Source organism: Rana temporaria, chromosome 3 (assembly GCF_905171775.1).
Source record: "Rana temporaria chromosome 3, aRanTem1.1, whole genome shotgun sequence".
Classification (NCBI taxonomy): Eukaryota; Metazoa; Chordata; class Amphibia; order Anura; family Ranidae; genus Rana; species Rana temporaria.
This window is the reverse complement of record NC_053491.1, coordinates 167,595,852-167,604,976: the sequence shown is the minus strand read 5'-3', so window position 1 is coordinate 167,604,976 and position 9,125 is coordinate 167,595,852. Positions and strand designations below refer to the sequence as shown.

Here is a 9,125-nt window from a genome sequence, read left to right as displayed (position 1 = left end):
TTTAAAAGTAGGAAGATACTGCGCAGGTCCAAAAATAAAACAGTAGTGACACTATAAAAATGTGTAAAAATAAAAACAAAAAATAAATAAATAAATAAAAGAAAATAAAAAATGCTGCTGCAACTTATATGTAAGATACATACACAAATACAATATAGAAAAGAAAAAGCTGCGCTGTGCCTATTTATCCCGCTCACCAAAAATTCCTAAGGTTCGCGGTGGAGCATCGCCATTTTCAATTTGTGGCTCTACCTTTTGGCTTGGCAACTGCACCTCAGGTGTTTACAAAGATCCTGGCCCATGTGTTGGTGAACCTGAGAGCACAAGGGGTAATGGCATCAGCCTCTCTAGACGATCTACTTGTAATAGATCAGTCAAAGGCGGGGCTAGAACACGCCATACTCAATACGGTGAGATACTTGGAGCAGTTAGAATGGGTGATAAACCAACAGAAATCCTCTCTACAAGCTCAAAGAAGAGCAGAGTATCCAGGCATGATCATAGATACAGCCCTAGGCAGGGTATACCTGCCTGAACCAAAGGTCAAGTCCCTAAGAGAGTTAATCCACAGGGTCAGGACAAAGAGGAGACCATCTATTCGCCTGCGCATGAGACTATTAGGGAAGATGGTGGCCTCTTTCGAGGCGGTCCGTTACGCCCAGTTTCATTCGAGGCGTCTAAAGAGTGGCATTCTAGCTGCCTGGGACAGGAAGAGCCAGACTTTGGATTTCCCCATGCACCTGTCTCCACAGGTGCGCCAAAGCCTCAGTTGGTGGTTGAAAAGCGAAAATTTGCGAAAAGGACGGTCCTTCCTTCCAGTGGCTTGGAAAGTGCTATCCATGGATGCCAGCCTGTTAGGCTGGGGAGCCGTGTTAGAGGAGGCCTCAGCCCAGGGTACCTGGGCCAAAACAGAAGAGAACCTGCCCATCAACATATTGGAGATTCGGGCAGTATTTTTAGCTCTCAAAACCTGGACACACAGGTTACAGGGTTACCCTGTTTGGATACAATCCGAAAATGCTACTGCTGTAGCCTACATCAATCATCAGGGAGGCACCCAGAGCCGGAATGCCCAGAAAAGGTGAATTAGTTTGGGCAGAAAGACATGTACCTTGTCTGTCTGCAATTTTCATTCCAGGGGTAGAGAACTGGCAAAGCGGACTATCTAAGTCACCAGCAATTACTACGAGGAGAGTGGTCACTCCACCTGGAGGTCTTTTAGGCAATATGCCAGAAATGGGGGACCCCGGATATAGACCTGCTAGCCTCCAGACTCAACAAAAAGTTGGACAGCTTTGTTTCCAGGACAAGAGATTCCATGGGATCAGTTCTCACTGATCTATGCATTCCATCTGATCCCTCTCTTACAGAGATTGCTGTGCAGGATCAAGAAGGAGAGAATACCAGTGCTCCTAGTGGCCCCGAATTGGCCCAGGAGACCCTGGTATGCTGAAATCATAAAGATGGCAGTAGAAAGACCTTGGGTACTTCCGCTCTGGCACGACTTGCTGTCACATGGTCCTGTATTCCATCCTTCCTTACAGAAGCTAAGTTTGACGGTCTGGCTACTAAGACCTACATCTTGAAGAATCGAGGAGTCTCAGGTCCAGCACTTTCTACACTCATTAGTGCAAGAAAGCCAGCCTTTAGGCTAATCTACTATAGAGTCTGGAAAGCATATGTTTCTTGGTGTGAATCCAAGAAATGGAATCCCTTAAAATATGACATAAGCAGAATTCTCGCCTTTTGCCAAGTCGGAGTGGATATGAAATTAGCCCTGAGTACTATCAAGGGTCAAATATCAGCTCTATCAATATTTTTTCAGAAACCATTGGCATCTCATTCCCTAGTTCGGGCGTTTATTCAAGGAGTACTGAGGATAAATCCACCAGTCAAATTACCCTTGTTCCCTTGGGATTTGAACCTAGTATTGTCAGCTCTGCAAGAGCACCCTTGTGAACCTATTCATCAAATTCCTTTGATTCTCTTGAGCAAGAAAGTAGCCTTTTTGATTGCTATCTCTTCCGCCAGAAGGGTATCCGAGTTAGCAGCTCTTCCGTCTAAAGAACCTTATTTAATTTGTCACAAAGACAAAATTGTACTATGCTCTCATCCTACCTTTCTGCCAAAGGTGGTATCGGCATTTCATTTAAATCAAGACATTGTGCTGCCTTCCTTTTTTCCTGAACCGTAGACAGCGGAGGAAGAATTGCTGCACTCTCTGGATGGAGTGAGGGCAGTTAAAGTTTATCTTCAGGCTACGGCTCAGATACGTAAAACAGATATTCTGTTCATTATACCAGATGGCCCCAAAAAGGGCCAACTGGTATCGAAATCCAATTGAGCATTGCTCTGGGACGTCCCACTATGTAATGATTAAGGCTCTGTGTCCTGTGGTGTACGATAAAGAAAGAAGGATTTTTGAATAACAGCTTACCTGTAAAATCCTTTTCTTTGAGTACACCATGGGACACAGAGGTCCCCCTCTTCTATGGGATACTTACTGCTTTGCTACAAAAACTGAGGTACTTCCTGTATGGGAGGGGTTATATGGAGGGAAACTTGTTCTCATAGGTTGTGCCAGTGTCCAATCACCTCTGGTGACCATACAACACACTATGTAATGATTAAGGCTCTGTGTCCCGTGGTGTACTCAAAGAAAAGGATTTTACAGGTAACCTTTTATTCAAAAATCCTTCAATTTTTTTAACACCCAAAATAATTAAATGGCGGTCATTGCAATACTTTTTGTCACACCGTATTTTGAATAAAAAAAAAGACAACAGTAAAGTTAGCCCAATTTTTTTTTATTGTGAAAGATAATGTTACGCCGAGTAAATTGATACCCAACATGTCACACTTCTAAGTTGCGCCCGCTCGTGGAATGGCGACAAACTTTTACCCTTAAAAATCTCCATAGGCGATGTTTAAAAAATTCTACACGTTGCATGTCTTTAGTTACAGAGGGGTTCTAGGGCTAGAATTATTATACACCGCTTTCATATGTGGGCGCTGCTGATGTGTGCGTTCGCTTCTGCACGCAAGCTCGTCGGGATGGGGCGCTTTAAAAAATTGTTTGTTTTTTTCTTATTTATTTCACTTACATTTTTTGATTTTGACACTGTTTTTAAAAATAAATACATTTGGGTCACTTTTATTCCTATTACAAGGAATGTAAACATCCCTTGTAATAGAAAAAAGCATGACAGGCCCTCTTAAATATGAGATCTGGGGTCAAAAAGACCTCAGATCTCATATTTAGACTAAAATGCAATAAAAAATGATATGGAGATGGGTGGGGGCCATCTTCCCCTCACTCGTCTCCATACCCAGGCAGGGACAACATCCGGTCGCCTCCACCGCTGCTGACGGCTCCGGTAAGTGGCGGAGGGCACCAGAGAGCTGCAGAAGGGGGGCCCTCTCCTGCTAACGATAAAAGTTATCTTGCGGCGTATATGCCGCAGAGATCACTTTTATCTGAAAGCAGACTGCCCGCTCTTGAAGAGGGTACCGGGGTTATGGTAGCTAGCTGCTACCATAACAACAGTACTCCTCTTCAAAGTAGCAATGTATTCCTTACGGCGGGTGGTCCGTAAGTGGTTAAGAACTCTTTATAATCTCCGGGAGGAAGTAACTATTCCCCAACCTATCCGGAAATTATTTCAGAATTTCTTTACTCTGTTTCTTTGCCCAAAATACAGGCTAGAGATTTAGGGCCAGATTCAACAAAGAGATACGACGGCGTATCTCCTGATACGCCGTTGTATCTCTGTTTCTATCTATGCGACTGATTCATAGATATCCATAAGATCCGACAGGTGTAATTGTTTTACACTGTCGGATCTTAGGATGCAGTACCGCGGCCGCCGCTGGGGGGAGTTTGCGTCGTAAACCAGCGTCGGGTATGCAAATTAGGAGTTACGGCGATTCCCGATGGATTTTTGCGTTCGCTACGTCGCTGCTAGTCTAGTTTCCCGTCGCAAAGTTAGTCGTCGTTTGACCTGCCCTAACTTTACTCAGCAAACGTATTGCTGTTTAAAGTATGGCCGTCGTTCCCGCGTCGAAATTTAAAATTTAACGTCGTTTGCGTAACACGTCCGGGAATACGGAAGTATGCTACGCGCGTCGCTATTCGAAAAAATTATGTCACGGCACGCAAAGCACGGCGGGAATTGCAAAACTGAGCATGCGCAGTAGGTCCGGCGCGGGAGCGCGCCTAATTTAAATGGCACACGCCCATTTGAATTGGCCCGCCTTGCGCCGGAGGCTGCCGGCGTAGGTTTTCATCGCAAGTGCTCTGTGAATCAGGCACTTGCAATGAAAACTTGTGGTGGTGTAACGTATCTACGATACGTTACGCCGCCGCTCACCTACGTGAATCTGGCCCTACCAAGACCAAGCGCAGCACCCATCCTCACCAGGAGCACCCTTCCAGATGGCTCAGACTCAACCATGGGCCGGCCCCCAGTATCTGTCGGGCAGCACAGCGTAGTCCCTGCTGAAACCATCCTTCCAGGTGCAATGACATCTTTGGATTGCATTCACCCTCCCCATGTAGGAGGTGCTTCAGCGCTCCGCAGACAACTGATAAGGACAGATACCACACCTAGGCCGAGAAGCGACAGGGAAGACACCACGATCAGCACGGCCTAGAGTGCAATGGCCGAGCCTCACCCAGGGAGAACCACCTTCATGATCATGGTGTCTCCCCTGCCAGGTAAGTAGTGAAAAGGTGAAAATTGTGTCATTATTCAATTTAAAATTGGAATATTGGACATAGAGGGTCAGGCATAGGATCAGCAGAGGAGTGGAACCATTCAGTGTGTCAAGACTCACAAGGATAAATGCAGGCAGAGTGTGGTGAAATCTATTCGAAAAAAATATATATGTATATGGAGTATAAGAAACAGGAAAAGATACCAACAGCACAATCCAAAGAGCTGGTGGATGTAAGTACATACCACCAACCAGGCAAAGCTTGGTATGTTAGCACAGTATTTAGGAAAACAACAGATTCCCATACCTTAATTCATGGATTTGAGCAGACTGCATGGATCCTGGCTGTGCAGCAGTATGAGAATGACACAGCCAGGTTTAAATAGAACAGCTGATACTTGTCAGCCTATCATGCTGGCACAAAATTTTATGCCAGGTGGGGGGCAGAGGTAAATGTGCAGGTGTATGCAAGGGGACAATGAACCTGGTCCCCTTAGCATTAGCTGCACATTAGGTATACATCACGAACTGCGCCCTCGCAGTCCCCTGATCCTCGCAGCATCCGGCGTCACCGCGTCAAAACAGCGCGGTGACATCAGACGTCGACGTGATCGCCAGCACGATGGCGGGCGGAAGTGTCTGGGCTGATGTTATTAGCCAGAGCGCATGCATATGGGAGGAGCTAGCTCCCAGGCAGCGTAACCGCCCGAATGCACTATGAAACGAGTGCTAAACCCTGAATGACAAAAAGGCAAACGGGGCTCCTACGTGCTGGGGAGCCTCAAAGCCACCAGATGGTCCAAAGCCTGATGATCGAGCATATTAGAATTGTTTAGGAAAAAATAATAAATATAATCACAAACTAGAGGGCGGAGTTTACACACCGTCAGGTGGTCCATCCATTACAAAAGTGACATGCCATACAGCTTATGTTGCAGGTATCTACAAAAGAAGTATAACATAAATGAGGGATAATAAGAGAGAGCACATAAAAGCAAGCATTAATATAAACATAGTGGGCTGGATTCAGATACAATGGTGTATCTATCCGCCTGGCGTAACGTATCTCAGATATGTTACGCCGCCGTAATTTAGGGCGCAAGTTCTGTATTCAGAAACAACTTGCGCCCTTGGTTACGGCGGCGTAACGTATGTGTGTCGTCGTAAGGCCCGCCTAATTCAAATGTGGATGATGTGGCCGTGTTTTATGTATATTAACTGTGACCCCTCGTATTTGATGTTTTTTACGAACGGCGCATGCGGGCTAGGGGGAAAAAAAACACCAACCCTAATATATGGCCTAAGGTTAGAACCATCCTAGGATTTTTTGTTTTAATTTAAGAGTTCTTTATTAAAGGCCCCAGAAGAAAAGCCAGCATATGCCAGCATGAGTTTGGAGGACATGTCTGCCCAGAGGTGAATCGGGGTCCTTATCTCTCATGGCTTTTAGATGACGGTACAATCGTTGCCAGAGTTTTTGGGTAGTTTTGCCTACATAAAAGCAATTGCAACTGCACAGCAGGAGGTAAATCACCCTTGTTGTCTGGCAGTTGGCATAGTGTCTTGGAAAAAACTTTATACCATTGGGTAGAAAGATATCCTTATTGGTGTTCATGTATTGACAGTAAGTACATGAACCACAATGGAAAGTACCCAGATCTTTACAGGGATTTCCTCTTCGGGAGCCCTGAAATTCACTCTGGACGAGTAAAACTCCTATAGAGGTAGCTCGTCTATACGTTATAGTGGGTCTAGAAGGCACAAGGGGTCCAACTACAGGGTCAGAGGTAAGTATGTCAGAGGTAAGATGTGTGTTATTTGGGCATGGTCATCGGAGTATGTAGTAATAATCCGATGACTGTTTTCAAGGGGTTTGGCTTGTTTGGGTGCCAGCAAGTCATGTCTATTCTTAGTTTGAGTACGATTAAAAGCTTTTTTAAGACATTTATGACTATATCCCCTTTTCAAGAGTCGTCATCTAAGGTTATTGGCTTCTCGTTTATAATCTGATGGGTCAGAACAATTACGTTTGATCCTCAGATATTGTCCGTAAGGAATGGATTCTACTAAAGGTCTAGGGTAAAAGCTTGAAGAATGCAATATAGTATTCCCTGCTGTGGGTTTGCGGAACAATTTTCAGGACAACATGTTGTTAAGGTCCTTAAAGATTTCCACATCCAAAAATTTGATTTTACTTTTATCAGATATCATAGTAAATTTTAAATTAAATGTATTGACATTGAGAGAAAAAAGACATTCATCGAGTAGTTGTTGTGGGCCATTCCACACAACGAGGATGTCATCTATGTACCTGTGCCACATGACTACGTGGCACAGGTACATAGAGAGACCCTCATCCGAAAAGATGGCCCGTTCCCATTCCCCCAGGTACAGATTGGGGTAGCCAGGGGCACAACAAGTGCCCCTGGCTACGCCCTGTACCTGGAGGAATGCTCCACCGTCAAAGGTAAAAATGTTGTGTCTGAGTATATAGTCTAATTTGTGAAGTATAAACTTGTTGAATGAATGTTTATGATGGCTTGTTTGAGAAAGGACATGTCAAATACATGCCAGACCTAGAGAGTGTGGGATGGAACTATACAAAGCCTCCTCTCCTCCCCTCTGCATTATTTACCACACTGTCTGCCTTTGTGTTCACAGAGGGTCTTTTTGTTAGCAGTTTCCCCATCACCAATGGGAAGAAGCAGGGCTGTTCCCTTTCCCCCCTCATTTTTGCCCTTTTGATGGAATCACTAGCTGAGAAAATTAGATCCCATCCCCAAATACATAGGATTAAAATAGGAGGAGGTTCTCACACCATCTCTCTGTTTGTGGATAATGTTCTTTCCCTACCCCAATGCACTATCTCTACCTAAGGTTCACGAGGTGCTGCAATCTTTCCATAAGATATTGTATTATAAAATCAATGAAACCAAGTCAAATATTTTAGGCATAAAATAGATCCCAATTCTCAATCTTCTTTGAAATCTATGTTTCAATACCCATGGACAAAGGACAGCCTACAATATTTAGGAACTACACTAACTACCCCCCTTTCTAACTTATATCAGGGTAATTTTGAACCCCTAATGCTAAATTGTGCAGCTTTAATTAGAGAGACTAAACATATTCTATGTTTTGTGGTATGGCAAAATTTGGACATTCAAAATGATGGTCTTACCAAAAATACCTTATTATTTTAGAACTTTGCCCATTTTTATCCTACCTGGATTCTTACATAATAAGCAACAAATCAATTAAAAATTGGTATGGTCTGACCGCAGAGCCAGATGTTCCTACTCTACTATGACAAAACACAAACTAACAGGAGGGTTGGGCCTGCCGGACCTTAGAGATTAATTTGTGGCTACTCTTTTGGACCAGTGTCAGGGGGTGCCCACGCAGGCATCCGAGTACTGAGTTACAGGTCAATGGGCTGCACTAATGGAAACAGGCACCAAGATAGTGAAAAAATATATATGTTTATTAAGTTAAAGCACACGTGAAAAACAATCAATGAAAGCAAGCGTGACACAGCAACCAAAAACCACTAAGCAGGTAATGCAGGGATAAGACATAAGCAAGTCCGAGGTCCAAGCCAGGGGTCAAGGATAGGAGAGAGCAGCAAAGTCCAAAATACAAGCCGGGGTCAATAAGCGACAGGGTCCAGGGCAGGGAGCGAAGCAGGAACAGATGGGCAACAGCTAACAGGTCAGGCAGGGAACAGGCTGACAAGCAAAATACTGAAGCCCTGAACTCCAGTTTAGGGCGGGCTTAAATACCTGTGCAAATCTGTATTGGGCGACACCTGCTGGAGGCCACCAGAACTGCACCCCTGTTACTGAAGAGAACAGTGCCACCAGCAGGTGACCAGAGTCATGACACAGATCATGACAGTTCCCCCCCCAAGGGGTGGCCTCTGGACACCCCATTCTGCCCTTGCCCTGGTAGTGCATGTGGATGCAGAAGAGTCCCAAATAGTCCTTCGGTCCCAGCCCTTTAACCCATTGGGAGACCAGCCCCCCAAGTCCGGAAACGGAACCTGCATCCTACCACCACCAGGGTCTGGAAGTTGGTATCTAGAGGTGGAAACAGGCCAGGCAGCGAATTTAGGGTCATTAGGCTGGGAAAGTGACACATCGAACTGAAAGTCAGGCACGTCAGGCTGGGAGCCCGTACCCAGGACGTCGGGGTGGACAACAGGAACCAGGCCGCCAGACTGGGCCGCAGATGGTGGCAGATCAGCAGACGGTGGCAAATCAGGCTGGGCAGTAGACAGGAACCCCTCCGGCTGGGCAGCAGACAGGAACCCCTCCGGCTGGGCAGCAGACAGGAACACCTCCGGCTGGGCAGCAGACAGGAACACCTCCGGCTGGGCAGCAGACAGGAACACCTCCGGCTGGGCAGCA

The 9,125-nt window shown here is 45.6% G+C and overlaps 1 non-coding gene across 1 annotated transcript; it reads right to left on the bottom strand.

Annotated features, from left to right (window-relative positions):
- Positions 1 to 4,560: 4,560 nt before the first annotated feature.
- On the bottom strand, positions 4,561 to 4,725 carry LOC120933874. The gene has a single exon (XR_005748139.1). It is a non-coding gene; the product is annotated as a U1 spliceosomal RNA (small nuclear RNA).
- Positions 4,726 to 9,125: the final 4,400 nt, after the last annotated feature.